This window comes from Microtus oregoni, unplaced genomic scaffold (genome assembly GCF_018167655.1).
Source record: "Microtus oregoni isolate MIOR12 unplaced genomic scaffold, Mior012 000045F_ref0000178, whole genome shotgun sequence".
Lineage (NCBI taxonomy): Eukaryota > Metazoa > Chordata > Mammalia > Rodentia > Cricetidae > Microtus > Microtus oregoni.
In genome coordinates, this window is record NW_024543219.1 from 2,613,703 (window position 1) to 2,630,964 (window position 17,262).

A 17,262-nucleotide genomic window follows, 5' to 3' on the forward strand; every position below is an offset into this window, starting at 1 on the left:
GACTCATATCCTATGTGATTTACAGAATTTTCTCCAGTTTCAGATTGTCTTTTCAATTTTATTTTTATAACCTACTCCAAGTCACATATGTTTTAATAATAAAGAACAAAACATCTATTTTTTTCTTCATTAAAAGAAAAGAAAAAGAAAGAAAAGCCTGTTGCTTAGCCACCCAGTCTGGGGTAGTTTGTTAGAAGCCCTGGCTCTAAGAAACCATCAGTGCCCTGCCAGACCACAGGAGCTAGCCAAATAAGCCCATTTAAGAAGCCAGACAGCCATTCAGAAACATGCTGTTGTTTGTACGATGTGCTGAGTCTCAGTACTATGAGACTGCCTGATACAAGATGATAACATTCTTGTCTGACCCAGACAAACCTGACTCAGGACATAAGGAAAGAGGGGGATGGGGTTATCCTGCCTGCTGAGATAAGTACAGCTTCACGGACTTTCTAAAAAAAAAAAAACAACACACAAGAGATTCCTTTCCATTAGATATGTAGCCCATGAACATATACACAGATTCCTGTAGCAAAGTTTATCTTCAATGTTTCTGAAGACGGCAACAACCCCGACAACAGACAACAGGCTGCGCATAGAACACCCACCCAGCAACTGCATCTCCACCAATGAGCGACCACCACGCCCCACACCTCCACCAATAGCTGACATGGGATCTTCTTCCATAGGTGAATCTGCACAGATCCTGCCCCCATCCTTCACGATCAAGAAACTCTGTGCCCAATCCACCTATGTCTCCTTTCTTGACCCAACGCCCTCACTTCTGCCTCTTTGAAAACCTCCTGCTTCTCTGTGGCAGGTCTTCCGGAGTTCTGCTGTTGCCAGGTCAGATGCATTCCTCTTTAGGGAGTCTACGGCCTCCCAGTCTCTTGTTCACAGTGGCGATGGGTGTTATACTTTACATATGGAGAAGAACCGCTAGAATAAATCGCCCCTGAACCTGTACTGGCTAGATTCACGTCAGCTCGACACAAGGCCGAGAGATTTTAGAAGAGGACCTTAAGAAAATGTCCCCACCAGATTGGCATGTGGGCAAGCCCATGGCACATTCTCTTGGTTAATGTGGGAGGGCCCAGGTCACTATGTGTGGTGCTAGCCCTGGACTGGTGGTCCTAGATCGTATAGAAAGACAGACTGAGAAAGTATAAGGAGCAAGCCAGTAAGCAGCACTCCTCCATGGCCTCTGCCTTGATTCCTCCCTCCAGGTTCCTGCCTTGCTGAGCTCCTGCCCTGGCCTTCTGTTGTCCTGAGAGCTGTAAGCTGAAATAAACCTTTTCCTTCCCAAGTTGTTTATGGTTGTAGTGTTTGATCACAGCTTTGAAAACTGGCCTAAGACAATCCCCATGCAGTAAATCCCATTGCTGTTGGTGCCCTTCAACAGTTTGGTTTTTAGCATTTGCACATTCATCGTATTACAGCAAATGCCTTTGGCTTCCCAGTGCTGCCTCAAGCATAAAAGAGAAACCAGTTTTCAGAGCAAATTTATGAAGGGCCTGATCATCTCCATCCTAAAGGCACGAGTTGTCCATCTTTCCAAAGGCCCCCCGGGGTGGCTGTGCTGTGGCTGCTGAATCCCAGTGAGATACTTCATGGAAACCTTCTATTTGCAACTTCCAGAATTCCTCAAGGTTCAAAATCATTACATCGCATTTTATATCTTCTTAATTGTTAAATATGCTGAATGTCATGCCTTCTAAAATGAAATAAAATACATCTCACCTACTGAAAGGCTCAAACACTGTGTGTGTGCATACACACGTGTCCAACTGTGTATGTATGTGTGTGCACATGCATGTGAAGGCCAGATACCAAACTTGGTTATTCCTTTAGAGCTATCAATTATATATAGATAGCTCTCATATATACATATACATATATGTATATGTATATATTGAGAGAGAACAAGGCCTGCAATTCACCAAGTAATCTACACTGACAAGTGAGCAAACCCCAGGAATCCACCTGTTTCTACTTCCCCAACACTTGGATTACAAATGGGCACCACACACAGCTTTTTAAAGCATGGATATTGAAGCTTTAGTGCCTAGCCATAATCTGTAGCCGAGCATGTTATCTAATAGAAGCATAAACTTCCCCTCTACTCTCCATTCTTCCCTGACACCGACACCCAAGGAGCAAACACCTTCAGCAGAGATGGCTGCTCTATGACCTCTGGGGCCATTAAAACAGCCGAGGATAAATTTAGAAGCTCTCTGTCTCCTGCACCCCTAAGCCACCTGAAAAACAGCAGGTGGTAGAGTCACCTAGCAGCAGTAAACACAGCAGGCTATATTCCAGGCCCAAACTGCCGGAAGATAGCTGGGACACAGGTTAGCCTCTTCCCATGGGAGGGGATAGTTGTGGGATCAAGTTCACGTACTTTCAAAGCACCAGAAGGCTTCCGATTGGCCAGAGCTGGGCTGGCCAGCTCTGCTTCCAGTGGGTGCACAGCTGTCTAAATGGAGTGGGGGAAATTATAGGGAAGAGGCAACAGCTGGCTAAAACAGAAATAGGAGCACTCAGTTCTCTCTGCGCACAGTGCTGGCACCCTTGGAGTCCCAGGTAGGAAGAGCGTGTATCTACAGTCTGCCATTTGTGAGAGGGAAGGACACCTGCTGTTAGCCCCACCAGAGGATAGCTGCCTGTGGCTGAGTGAGCTGGACGGTCACAAGGAGGGAGGTCGCCTTACAGCTTACAGTTTTAATTCTCCATTAGAACCTGGCTCATGGAATTTTACATTCACCGCAGGAGTTCTGATTTCAGCGCTCCAATCTGGTTTTACATTCCCCTCATAATTTCCAACACTGAATTTCAGGTCTACCCAATGGGGTGTTCCATTCTGCCATCCTGTTTCCTAGGGTGTTAATGTCATGGACACTGTAGGACATTTTAAAAAGAGGGGAAAAAAATCAACATTTGGTCTCATAAATTATCTGTGAAAATTAATTCTCTTATATGACAATATTCCTTGAATGGCATTACCCAGAATGTCTGTTGAGATCACCCGGTACCTTCATGGCTATTACTTACTGTCCTGCTCAGACAGGGGAACTCCCAGGGGACAACAAGTACTGTGTGCTGGGAAAGAGCTGTGTATATAGGTCTCACTCTTCTGACCTCTGGGGTCAGTGCTTCAGACAACTCTGTCTGGATAGCAGAGTGAACTTCATGTTGCATGTCAGTGCTCACCGGGCCTTACCCATGAGCTCAGAGCAGCTGAACCGCGAGGGTCAGGGAGTCCAGCCAGCTCTCTGAAGGCAAGGGGCTGGAGGCTGGTCGGAAGGTGGCCAGAGTTATAATACTAGTGTTTGAGATGTTTGTGTGGGTGACTCATTCTTTTCCTTTCAGATACGCAAAAAGAACTTCACCACTGGGAAAGCAGGGCCATTCCATATAAAGTCTGAGATGATTACCAGTGTCCCCAAGGGAGGGAGAACAAAGGAAGAAGCTAAGCAAGGTCACACCGACGGACATAGAGATTGGCAGAGAAACACTCCATACACTAAGAGCCATGCCGGGCTCCGAGAGGGGCTCTGAATTGGACTTCTAGTTTGTTCAATGTCTACCTGAGATGTGAGCCAAATAGCAGATGTTTTCACGGCCACTGAAGCTTCATGCATCTCACAGGGTCACGGGATGCTTACAGGCAGACAGCAAAGGAGAGAGTCTCCCCCAGACAATGTGCCCACTGTCTGGGCTAACAGCCATGATAGAATGGTGACATTTGTCCAGGCTGGGAAATGTTGTTAAGCGGCCAATAAGAACAACAAAAGAAAAGCACATTTTTATGGCTACAAAAATTAAATGTAAGACATTTCCACACCTTAGCCGACTGTGGGAAATCAGAGCTGGGTCAGCTGTTACCATCTGCATAAGGCCTTAGCCATGTCAGAGGTTCATCTCCGGGGATAGACACCCTAGAGAAGCCACCCTTTCCGTGGGACGAAAGGTAGGATGACGTCAGGGCTGGGATGCTTCCCATCTGTGAGGTCCTTATCCATTTGTGGGTTCTTTGTTGGCAAAGAAGTTCAGACACTTTGAAAAATATACCCCATAAGGTTTATCTCTCTTAACCTCAATGTTTGGAGGGAAAATAGCAGCAGCAGCGGTAGCAAGAAAATCAAAACAGAGCCTGTGAAGAGCCTGCAGCTATGCAAGCAAAGGGTGTTCTTGGGATTTGTAAGGACTGTAACCAAGAAAAGTCTAACTCGACAGCACACACTGTGTAAATCCCAGCAGTACCACCCACGCCACTGATGACGAGGACAAATAATGGCGAATGGACCAGGGCCAGTGTCAAATGAAAAGGACTGGAAGTTGGAGCCAAGGATGTGTGAGAGTACAAGTGCCACTCCAGAACATTCTAGGCTTGGAAAGCAGGTGAAGGTGCTAACCTGAAAAATGATTAGCAGTATTCATGACTTCACTATTGCCAGCATTAGTAAATAGCACTCATGACTTCAGGGAAAACTTTGTCCCCTATGTAGTTTTCAGACGATGACATGACGATGGGGACGAGATGACAGAGTGCACCTCTAGGTTGTAATGGGTTACCTTGTGTGCACTTCCGCTGCCACCTCTTATGAACCGCCTTTCGGAGCTGAGGCTTCTCAGTTTCCATCACTTCCTAGGCTTACTTACTAAACAAGAGTAAGCAAGATGGTATGTGATTGTGCTAGCATTCTTCCTAGGCATCAAGGGCTTGGTACATAGACGGTGCTGGGAAAGAGGGGCTTGAATTAGTGCTAGGATTAGTATTACTATCATCTGTATTTCATGTTCTTTAACTTTTTATTTATTGTGTGAGTGCTTGCCTGCAGCATATCCGTGCAAGAGTATGTGCCCGGTGTCCGTGGAGGGCAGTAGTGGGCACTGATGCTCCTGGAACTGGAGTTATAGGTGGCTGTTTGCTGCCACGTGATGCTGGGACTTGAATCCAGATCCTCTGGAAGAACAAGTACTCTCAACCACGGAACCATTTCTCCAGCCATTTTATGTCAGAACCCAGTCTTTCTTCATTTATTTATTAGACGGGTGCAAGCTGCAAGCTGCGGGTAGCCTCAGTACCAAATGTGGTGATGCTTTCTCTAGACACGTGACACAAAACCATGTGAGTTGAGTGATAGTTTAGGGTCCTCGGAGAACTTTACTAATTTACTCACAAAACTCAGGCTCAGACCCAGTTTCCCATCCAGGGTCTTTCCAGATATTATCTGAAAATAACTCTTATCTGTAAGGGGTGAAGACCAGACAACTAAAACTTATTTTTCTTTTACAAGAAAAAGGAAATCTATTCAAACAATTTAAGACTCATTACCCTGAGGCTTCTGCTGACAATGTCATAGGCCCGTGAAAGCCACTGCACACTCCTGTCATGGTGAACATTGATAGACCTGCAGGAAACATTTGCAATACAGGAACTTGGAAAACAGCAAGGAATGAAGAAAGGAGAAGGAAGAAAGGACCAATAAAACCACCTGCTTATGAAGTGTTGGGATTGATACTGTCAATTATGGTGAAATCAGGTCACCAAGACTTCCAAATGTGCACACCATTTGGCTAGCTGTCTTTCTTTTTGTTAAGAGTTCAGCTTCTGGTGGCAATACCTACACCCTCAAACACATTTTAACTCAGTCACAGAGAAGCCAATAGCTAACCACACAGAAGATCCATAGGCTACCAAGCACGACATTTTCAAAGCCTTCATTCCTGACAATCTAATGGCTACAGGTTTTTATTTCCAGGACCACACAGCCTGGAGGAGCTATGGAACAGGAGCAGTTGGTTATGCCCTGTAATTTTTATGTGCCATATAGCCTGAAATACCCCTTGCAAATTCTGCTTTGTAATCATGCTACACACTTCCTGCAGTGCTCATGAAGCAAAACAAAGAAGCAAATATGTAAGCCTTTCTCCAGCCTGTGCTCCCAATGCCCTCCTCCACCATCCCACTGGACCTGAGAGTATGGGAAATGGCCACTCAGCTCTGCCTCTCCAAACCCTAACCACATTCAGTTTCAAAATTAGCAGCCCAGCTTTCCTTCCCCAGCAGGGACTCCTCTTCCTAAGAGCACATGGACATCTTCTCAGGGACTGCTTGTCTCTGCAGCCACGTTGGCTCTTTTACAGTCCTTCATGTACCCCGATCCCTGCCATTTTGGAGCCCTTCAAGCCCAGTGGGCATCTGAATGTGTTCCCCATTAAGCCAGATTCCCTCTCAGATCCTTGTCCATTTGGCCGGACTCCACAGAGGCCAACTGTCTTCTGTCCCAAACAAATGCCCGCCCATCTGAGGCTCTAAGAGAGACGACTCACTTCACAGGGGTGACACTTGGGCTCAGCCTTGGATCCGCTGGCCTGAGCCATTTTTATAACTACATCCCTAAAATAAGAAGAAAGAAAAGAAGAAAAGGTTTTGGGTGTTTTTTTTTTCCCTTGATATAGTAATCTTGTAGCAGGTTTGGGTTAACAGCCCAACCAAGGAGCTCCCTCTACTACAAAACACAAAGATTCCAAATTTAAGACACTAAAAAGAAAATGTCAGGCACAAAAGCAGGAAGGGGTTTGCCATTGTAAAGTCTGCATTGTTACACTTGCATGGTGAGTTTTAATATTTACCAGATACCAAGAACCATAACTTCATTTCTCTTCACGAAACTTATGCAAAGCTTCCTCTGAAAATCCTAACTTCAGGTGTCATAGGAAGGGCAGTTCTAGCCCCACTGGAATAAGGCTACTTGCAGATAGATTTATCTTTGTACCACCAGCTCACAAAAAATTACTCAGAGACTTATTATTATGAAAGCTCGGCCTATGGCTTAGGCTTGTCCCACTAGCACTTATAACTTAAATCGACCCATTTACATTAATCTATGTTTTGTCTTGTGGCTTTTACCTCTCTTCCATCTAGCACCTCCTGTTTTTTTTTTTTTCCACGTCTACTGGCGTCTATGCCTTTCTTCTTCCCTGAGACCTCTTTGTTCCTGGAAGTCCCACATAACCTCTTCCTGCCTAGCTATTGGCCATTCAGCCTTTTATTAAACCAATCACAAGAACACATCTTCACAATATACAAAAAGATGAATCCAGAACAGGTACTTCTTCCATATGCCAAGCAACAAACCTTTGTATCTCGAGAACCTAATTCATATAGAATCCTGAAGAATTTCATTTACAGTATGTCTTGACTCTAGTCAAGTTCACAAGACTTTCTTTTTTACTACAAAAGCATGGAACTCCTTATTTTAATTTTGGTCATAGATAAAAAATAGTATAGTGAGGGATGAGGCTAGATCAAGAAAAAGGTCACCCAACCACCACCTTTGATAGTTACTATACTAACCAAATCAGCGCCATTATGTGTACTGTTGCAGCAGAAGACACAGAACCGTATAGAATTGGTCCGCTAACCTGTCAGAATCTCCAGACACTGTCTAAACCCCTTACCTTGCGCCCGGTGAGTTTCCTGCGTGGGATATATTAGCTTTCCCGCTTCATAAAACTGGGGATCAGAAAGTCTAAATGGCTACTCTGTCAACACAAAAGTTAACAGCTGTGACACCAAAGTCTTTGTCCTTTACCACTTTCCAAACAAGTAGAGTAAATGTTTTCACACAACAAACCTCAGGGAAGCAGTTCTAAAGCTGTGGGTTGCGACCCCCATGAGGGGCACTAAGACCATTGGAAAACACAGGTATTTACATTACAAGTCATAGCAGTAGCAAAGTTATAGCTATGAAGTAACAATGAAATAATTTTATGGTTGGGGGTCACCACAGCATGAGGAACTGTATTAAAGGGTCCGTGGCATTAGGACTGAGAACCACTGCTCTCAGGAGATGTTTAGGCAACAAAAATTGCATCCCTTCCCCAGACATAATAAACAATAGGAAATAACAAGACCTTACACATTTCTCAAGTGGAGTATTTCTCCACTAACGGATGTACTGCACGGGAATGGATAAAAACATCACAGGCCAGGGATATTTGAGTCCTGATGGAGGCAGGAGAGTAAAGGGTAAATTTAAGCTTGTTCATGACCCCAAATTAGCCCAATATATTGGTTCCTCCATCTGAGGAAGAGAGATGACCCCAGGCATCTGAAGTGACACTCTCCTGCCCAGGGAGGATAGAATGTTGCTGGGGTTACCTGACCTAAGCTTTCCTCTTATCCAGCGCTATGTGACTTCATCTTGTGAAAACCAGGGGCTCTACCTCCAGGACTAACATATCAGACCTGCTGCCCTTCTAAAGCCCTTGCAGTTTGATGTTGCTGTGTTTTGGATAATGACAGGGCAGGGGGCGGGCAGCGGGGGATGCCATCAAACAATCACAGGCCAAGAGAGGTGGCCCTATTAGACGAACAGGAAGTGAAACGGAACTGGTGTCAAAGGGGGCCACACTTCAGTGCAGGGGGCTGGGGCCAGAGAAGCCTGCAGGGGTGAGCTCTCAGTTCCCCCCACTTTGTCTCTGGCTTCATCACTTTGCATCTGATCCCCCTGCCAACCCCCGATGCATGCTGAGGGATAGGAAAACTCACCTAACCTCCGAGCCTAAGGACGTCCCAGTGACAGATATATGGAGGCTGTTACTCCAAAGACAAACAGTCACTTGAAATGACGAAGGAGATGGTGATGTGCGTGGCAGTGTTGGTGACCTCAGAATAGGAGGAAGTGTCAGTTCTTACAGGTAGGGGTGAATTACTGCCACCTCAAAAGAGACAGGGCAATCCTCTCCCATAAAACAGTGCTTGGAGAAGCAGCTCATCTCTTGTTTTTATCCTTCACATGACCAAGGGGAATAAACAAAAACTAGAATGCTAGGAGCATCTTCACTTGCTTCTCTTCCAGTTCCTCTGTCATTTCCTCAAAGATTTTTTTGCTTCTTTTTCTAGAACAGCCTGTCCTTGATAAACCTTGTCCAGTCGGTCCATTCTCAAACAAGAAACCGTGTCATTGCCTTCCACGGCTAATGTTCATCACCTCCTTTCCTACAGACACTGACTGGTCCAGTTACCCACAAACAAGAAGATAGCAGCGTCCTCCGTTATCCAGGCTTTGCACAGCATGTGACCTGCCAGGAAGAAGGATCATGATTGCCTCCTAAGGTCATGAACCAATTATGAAGGGAATACAAATCTATGGGAACACTCTGAGACAGAGTGCTTGCTGCCTCTCCAAACTCCTCAGCCTTACACCCAGAGAAAACACTGAGACACTACACCGAGACGTGAGTCTCCTAGAGAGCCATAGAAACCATGCTCTCATAGCAGAACCTGGAAGAACCATGAGGAATTAAAAGGTGAAGACATGTACCGAACCAACTCTAGAAGAAACACAAAGAAGGAAGTAATTTTAAAACACAGAAAAAAATTCAAAGCCAAAAAAAAAAAAAAAAGAGAGAGTTGCTTTTAAAAGAGAAGAGGAAAATCCAAAACACGTACTTCCTGGTGATGTTGGTGTGGCCAGCAGCTGTTGAAATAAGGAGCGGCGGGCTGCGTCCCCGGCATCCGGCCACCCCCACGGCTAGCTTTACCTGAAATAATTACACGGAAACTGTATTCTTTTAAACACCGCTTGGCCCATTTCTATCTAGCCTCTTCTAGGCTAGCTCTCACACCTGGACTAGCCCATTTCTAATAATCTGTTGTAGCCTACCAGCTGGCTTACCAGGAATGATCTTAACCTGCCCTAAAGGGGCGGTCTTAACCCTACAAGCAGCCTCTGAAGACAACTGCTCAAGAGGAAGAGGAAAGACTCGGAAAAGAGGCGCAAGGACCAACAGCCTGTGCGGGTGGCATAAATGGATCACTTTGCAGGCTTCGTTGCTGAGCATAGTGAGGACGTTCTAGAAGTTACAGTATGCTCAGCTCCTTGCTGACCCCCACAGGAATTCTGACTGATGGTGGCCACCCTCCCACACACCCTCCAGTAAGGTAGACACAAAGTGTGAAAACGGCCATTCTTCTATGGTTAGACCTTGCTCACACCCTTGTGCATCCTCCAGAGCGAGCAGTACAGAGACCCTTGCCAAATCCTTCCCTCCCTACTTCCCCCAGGGCTTCCCAAGGCCTTCAGAACAGTTGGCCAAAACAAGAAAGTTGGACAGGTAGGCTCAGGCAGCCGGGAGGATCAGAGTTCCAGTTCTGTCCCAGCCAGGTAGCATCCTCCATGGTCCTGAGCCCATGGGATCTGTGCTTGGTGCATGTGACTGTTGTACAGTTGATCCATGACAAAAATATTATCTGTCCACACTGGCTGCAGAGCGAGGGTGTAAGATCTTACCATACTCTAAGAAAGGGATTAATGTTCTTAACTAAGAAACAACACACCTCTCTCTCTCTTTCTTCCAAATAAATAATTCCTAAAGAAAAAGAGACTTAAGATTTCGCTACGTTTGGTTTTCTCTTCATTTGTTTTGTTGATGAAGGAGGATAGGGATAACTAAGCTGGGTTGATTAAGCCAAGCCCCTGTGGAGCTACCGGAAACTTTCTTCCCCTAGACTGAGTAGCCTATGTTGTACATGGCTCAGAGAAGCCGAGCATGGTGGTGTAGAACTCTGTTTTCCCTCTGGGAGACTGAAGCAGGAGACTAAGGTCAAAGTCCTTCTGAGCTACAACAGTGAGCCCCTGTTACAAAATGCAAAAACACTGGATATAGCTCCGTGTTAGGGCACTAACCTAGAATTTAAGAGGTCCCGAGTTCAGTATCCAGTCCTGGGGGGTTGGGCAGGCTCGAAGGAAAAGGTTTGAAAAGGCGGTTGTCTGGGTCACTAAATGTGAACCCCTACAACACCCAGGAAAATGTCTTGCTTCAATTTTAAGTAATTATCCTACATTTCCCTCCCATGCCTACCATCTCATTAAACCTGCATGAAATGCGTAATTGCCACGCTGTGCAGGTGAGCTGGCTTCACTGGTTTGAGCATGAAAGTCCCACCACATTAATTGCCTCTCGAGGGCCCCCAGGGCAGGAACAGGGCCTCCTCATCTTGTCCACCCCGCTCCTAATGCAGTGTATAGAACAGGGTGCACATTCCAAAGAGGATCTCCAGATCTGTCACGGGGACACGTCCTCATTATGTCAACCTCAGTTCCTCTTGAAAGGAGAGAGGAGGAGGACACCGGACACCATTGTCTCCGGCCCATACCCCTTAGACCCCAGCATCTCTCCTGACTTACCTGACTAGGGCCAGTCTTAAACACTGATGTCATTCCCTGACTTCTACATTACTAATATAGCCTGAGCAATATTTCTATTACACTAAAGCTGATGCCTGCATTTACACTCAAAACAAGATCCTGATTTACTCATAGAACATAGTCTTGCCTTCCCATCAGAAACGTTTACATGATAACTCTCCAAGTGGCAAGGTGAGAAAACCTCTTAACCAAATTCCAGGTCAGGCGGGGGAGGGGCTGTAGAAAGACCACCTCCCCTTCCACACATAGTATGGCAACAGAAGTGCTGAGAACTTCATATCAGTGTCCAGAAGAGTGCAGGGAACCAACTCAGGGCACTTGTCGCAAAGGCAAAAGGAAGGGAGGGAGAAAACACACCTGCATCCCGGGCCAACATTCAGCACAAGGCTATGGTCTAAACCCCAAGCTGAAGGATACAGACCTCAGACTTTGCTGTCTTCTCAATTTGCCCCTCTCCAAATGACTTCTCAGGTGGCCTCAGTGAAGTGAAGGGACACTGGGCTTTGTTGTGTGCTATGTAAGCCATGACATCTACCCGGCGATCAGGTGAACAACAAGATCTTTTGGTCTACTCCTCCAATGACCACATGAATGCAGGCACTATTTGGGAAGACTTTCACAATACATCCATGTGTCACAAGGCCTACATAGACCTATTGTGAGAAAGGCATTCAATGGCTTTCACCGCTAAGCCAACATCAGAGCTTATTAGTCATTTTGCTCCTTGCTGTGCCCAAAACAAACACACACACAAACAAAAACACCAACAAAAGCAACTTAAAGAACGGAGGGTTTATTCAGTCTGTGGTTTGAGGGTTTAGAGTCCATCATGGTGGCCAGACACGGAGGCAGCTGGTCCCGCTGCACTGCACTCAGATGCAGGGAGATAGTAGCCAGTGCTGAGCTAGCCTTCTTCTGTATCTTTTATTCAGTCTAGGATCTCATCCCACAGAATGACGCCACTCACATTCAGGATGGGTTTTCCCTCCTCAGTTATACCTGGACCTCTCACAGACACTCCCCCGAGATGTCTTCTGGGGATTTTAAAAGCATGCCATGTCAACAGCCAAGAGTAACCATCAAGCTGTCCAAACTGCCTGCTAAAACCCTATTTTCCTGCGACAACGCAAAGACCCCCGCTGAATCAATAGCTGAGCAGAGCCCTCACCGTGAACCACAGCTGACAGCTTGGTAGATCTTTGGTTTAAATACTTGAAAAGTTATCATCTGCCACCATAACTCAGGGAGAGAGGCTTTGTTAAATAAAGGGGGCATTTGGAGTCTCTGTGAATGGGCAGGGCAGGAATACTGCCTCCAAAGCAGGGCAGAAGCAGACTCACAAATCACTGGGACCCAGGGTGGTCAGGTGCTGCAGGCAAGCAAAGGGATAACTGTAACAAAATATACATTTCATAGGACCACAGAGACCCAGAAGAGTCTCCAAATGCCGGGTAAGGAAGAACATTCCTATGGCTAAGTCCTTTGCTGTTCCCCACATGGAAAATCGCTGGAAGTTTATGCCTCCTGCTCCCCAACACACCATCCTGTGAAGCCCCCTGTACAGGAGAAACGGTGTCTTAGGGGTCATTCAGAATGTGTCTTCAGAATGCCCTCCCAAATGCACAAGTGTCTATGGGTGAAACAACTTAAAATTAGCAAAGTCAATATTTAACTTGGACCTAGTCTGGAAGTGTGGAATTTTCCACGGAGAATCAGAGCTGTCACCAGAAGCTGGTGAATTGGAACAACAGCCCTGGCTCCTGCATTCTGAGAAGACAGAACTGCTGGGAGTGGTTCAGAGCAGGAATGGAGCTGATCTGCCAGCTGAGGCTTTGAGCCAAGACCCTGGCTAGACGATCATCCCAGTAAGGTCACTCTAGTACTGCTGCTTTCCTCTCCATTTTACTCAACTTGGATCTGACCTTGCATGCCTGCCTCTGCCCCAGGCTGCTCTTTGCATTGCCTGCCCTACCCTGCCTGCCCTGCCTGCCTGCCTGCCTGCCTGCCCTGCCTGCCCTGCCTACCTGCCCTGCCTGCCTGCCTGCCTGCCTACCTGCCTACGCTGCCTACCTGCCCTGCCTGCCCTGCCTACCTGCCCTGCCTGCCCCGCCTGCCTGCCCTGCCTGCCCTGCCTGCCTGCCCTGCCTGCCCTGCCTGCCCCGCCTGCCTGCCCTGCCTGCTGCCTGCCTGCTGCCTGCCTACCCTGCCTACCTGCCCTGCCTGCCCTGCCTACCTGCCCTGCCTGCCTGCCTGCCTGCCTGCTGCCTGCCTGCCTACCTGCCTACCCTGCCTACCTGCCCTGCCTGCCCTGCCTGCCTGCCCTGCCTGCCTGCCTGCCTGCCCTGCCTGCCCTGCCTGCCCTGCCTGCCCCGCCTGCCTGCCCTGCCTGCTGCCTGCCTGCTGCCTGCCTGCCCTGCCTGCCCTGCCTGCCCTGCCTGCCCTGCCTGCCCTGCCTGCCTGCCCTGCCTGCCCTGCCTGCCTGCTGCCTGCCTGCCTTGCCTGCCCTGCCTGCCCTGCCTGCCCTGCCTGCCCTGCCTGCCCTGCCTGCCTGCCCTGCCTGCACTGCCTGCCTGCCCTGCCTGCCTGCCCTGCCTGCCCTGCCCAACGTGCTGTGATTTCTCTGTTCTTCATGCACTACCCAGAACACTGCACAGCAGAACACCCCTGCAGTTCCAGCATTTGGAAGACTGAGACAGAAGGCTCCCAAGTTCAAAATCAGGCCATATCTCAAAAACCTAATGAGGGTGGAATGTGGAGATTTATTTGGCCACACAAACTTCCTGGACCAGGCTCTACAGCTCTCCAAAACCATCAGCCCTGACGGCATGGCGAAAATTCCTGTGCCATGATGAGGGAGAAACTAGGCCCCTAAACAGAAGTCCAAATGCCTGGCACCTTCCTTCGCTAGTCCAGCTAAAGGCTGAAGACCTCCTCACACTAACATCGGGTGTCACTGAGCGGTTTCCTGCACTCTGCTTTCTTTCTCACACTTCTAATTATTACATCCTTTCCGTGGAGATTAAGTTGTCATTCTTTCTTTCTTTAGTCCTTTGGGGCATACAACTAGGTTGTCACATAAAGGAATTTCCCTAAAGGCATTTCATTTTTAGAGACGCGTTTGTATTTTGCACGTACGACTATTTTGCCCGTGTGTACATCTGTGCACTGTGTGTGTGCCTGAAGTTTAAAGAGGCCAGAAAGGGTGCCAGGTTCCCTGAATATGCTGAGAACTGAGTCCCAGGACCCTGCAAGAATCGTCAGTGCTCTTAACCAAGGAACATCTTCCCAGCGCCTGTGTCCTGTTTTAAAGTGATGTTTTTCACAGCTATTCACTTTCCTTTGGGCACTGTGTTTGCTGCAGTCCATGCATTTTGGTGTGTTGCGTCAACTCCTTTCTCTCAGTCATGGCAATAATCACGATAGATGGAGGGGATCACAGAACACTTGAGGCAATACGCTTGTGTTGTATTGCCATCAGACTTTCCCAATCCAGGAGAAATGAATCTTCCTGGAAATTGAGCTATTTGGCCTGAAAGAGAAGACATTTTGCTGAGTGGATTTGACTGAAAAGAGATACAAGTGGTGCTTCGGCCTGAGATCATGTAGTACACAGGGCAGACCCGTGTGAAACAGAGTAGACTCAAGTTCACAGCTGTGGGTACCATTTCCTGTGCTGGAGAACATGCTTTATTGTAGGACAGGTGTGAAATGGCCCCCAGAAGCACCTGTGTTTGAACACTTAGTCCCCAGCTAGTGGCTGTTTCAGAAGATTCTGGAACCTAGGAGGTGAGGCCTTGTTTGAGGAAGTGGGTCACTGAAGGCTGATCTTGAGCACAACCTCACTTCCTGTTTACGTTCAGCTTCCTGATCCTCTTAGAGCAGTGTTTCTCAACCTTCCTAGCTCTGAAACCCATTAACATAGTTCTTCATGTTGTGGTGACCCCCCCAACCATAAAATCATTTCATTGCTACTTCAGAACTGTAATTTTGCTACTGTTATGAATCATAACGTAAATATCTGTGTTCTCCAATGGTCTTAGGTGACCCTTGTGAAAGGGTCATTTAACCCTTAAGGGTTCGTGACCCATAGATTGAGAACCCCTGTCCTAGTGTGAGCAAGCATCCAGATGTTCCTCCTGCAGCTAGTGGGAGCCCTTCCCACTCCCAGCCCTTCCCTGTCATGATGACATATACCCCTTACCATGGGCGAAAAGAAATTCTTTTTTCCATAAGTTGTTTCTTTTGTGATATTTGATCAATTTGACAAGAAAACGGCAATAATTGGGCCCATTTCCCCTGGAGCCATTTCTCATTTTCACTCCTTGATCAAAGGTCAAAGTACCGCAGCCTCCCTCAAGACTACCTTTCCTGGCCACTCAGCCTGCTCTACCGGCTGCTGTGTGGAAAACAGGCCTTCCCCCAGAGGATTGCCCATCACCCAGTCCTCTGGGATGTGGATAACTTAGCAGGTGACCATGAACTGACCTGCTGCAATTACAACAGCACCTCACAGCCCTGCTCAGCTTCCAGAAACACCCCAGGTGATCTGAGTTGGGTGCGAGTGTGCCCCTCTCTTCCAGGCCTGGCTTGTTCTGGAATGTTGCTCTTCATCAGTAAACAGCTGTCACGTCTCCTCCCAGAGGAGGCCCATTTCAGTGGCAGGTGAAGTGATTCCTGTTTATGGGTAGAGATGCAGTCTCGGAACTGCTCGGCATGACAGGCCTGTCGTGATACTTCATCCTCATTTCTAGCAGTAATTATTGACAGGGGAGGACTGTCGCTCACGTGCATACACTTCGAATGGGCAACAGCTTCTTCTGCTGGGCTCTCTGCCCCTATTCAGCTGATTGGTGTGCAGCTGAGAATGCCTCTTTCATGGAGAAATAAGTCTTAAGTTATTTATTGGAATATGTGTTTTGATCAGAAAGAGACGCCCTCCCCCAGTGTGAGCCTGAACAACATCTTCTCGTTTAGCTGCCTAGAACAATGCCTAGTACCGGCACAGCAGAGAAGAATCTGTAATTTATTCAGGCACCTAGCTATTGTGGTCCTTATGAGCTGGTAAACCCAATTGATTGTGCAAATCAGGTTCTTGCCTGGAGAATGCTGGCCAAGAAAATATTGCCTCAACTTGACACCTTAGCACATACCAAAAGCTAAGGCTTGCCTAATTGAGCCTCCTGTGTTGATTAGCTCCCTTCTGCTAGAGGTATAAAATCACTTCCTGGGTGTCATTAAAATTGTCTTACAAATGAGGGAATCGAAGTCAAGAGAAACCAAGTCATCTGCTCTGCCTCCTGCTGAGGTTTAGGTGAACAGAAGTGAGACGAATTTGCCCTCCTTCCCAGCTCCTTGTTGCTTAAACACATCCAAGCCAGGTAAGTGGTTCACTTGAGGGAACTCTATAGCTTAGGCCAATTCACATTTTCATTATAACATAACAAGGAAGAAAAGAAAGAGAAACATAACATTTATATTAACAAACTATAGGCAGATTAAGCCTCGGATGAAACGGGATGTCAGTAGTTCCCTAGAATTGCCTTCTTAAATTTTTGTTTTGTTTTTGAAATACCATGTAGCCCAAGCTGGCTTTCAACTCACAGCCGCCCTCCTGCCTCAGCCTCCTACAGGCTGGGATTGTGGGCCTTCATGCCAAGGTGTAAACCACCTCTTTTGATGAGAGAGTAAGCCCTTTGAACTCCCAGCTACACCTAACTGCAAATATCCTAACTTCTGATTTTGCAAACTCCTAATCAGCGTTATTTTCTCTGAAGCACAAAGGCACATAGTTTTCCAAATGAAGTTAAAAAGCCTGCTTCTGAAGTCCTGCCAAAGCGAGACTAGACATCTAGGTTTCAAAGTTGATCATATTATTGGAGGCTTATGTATTCCTGTCCTTCACAAACGCAAGGGAAGGCATTAAGAAGGACACACTGCGATGAACCAATCAATCACTGCACATCTGGCTTTGCTCGTCAACTCTCTCTCCTCCCCTCACCCACATTTCTCAGAGCTGCAACTGAGAGAGTCCTCAGGCAGCACC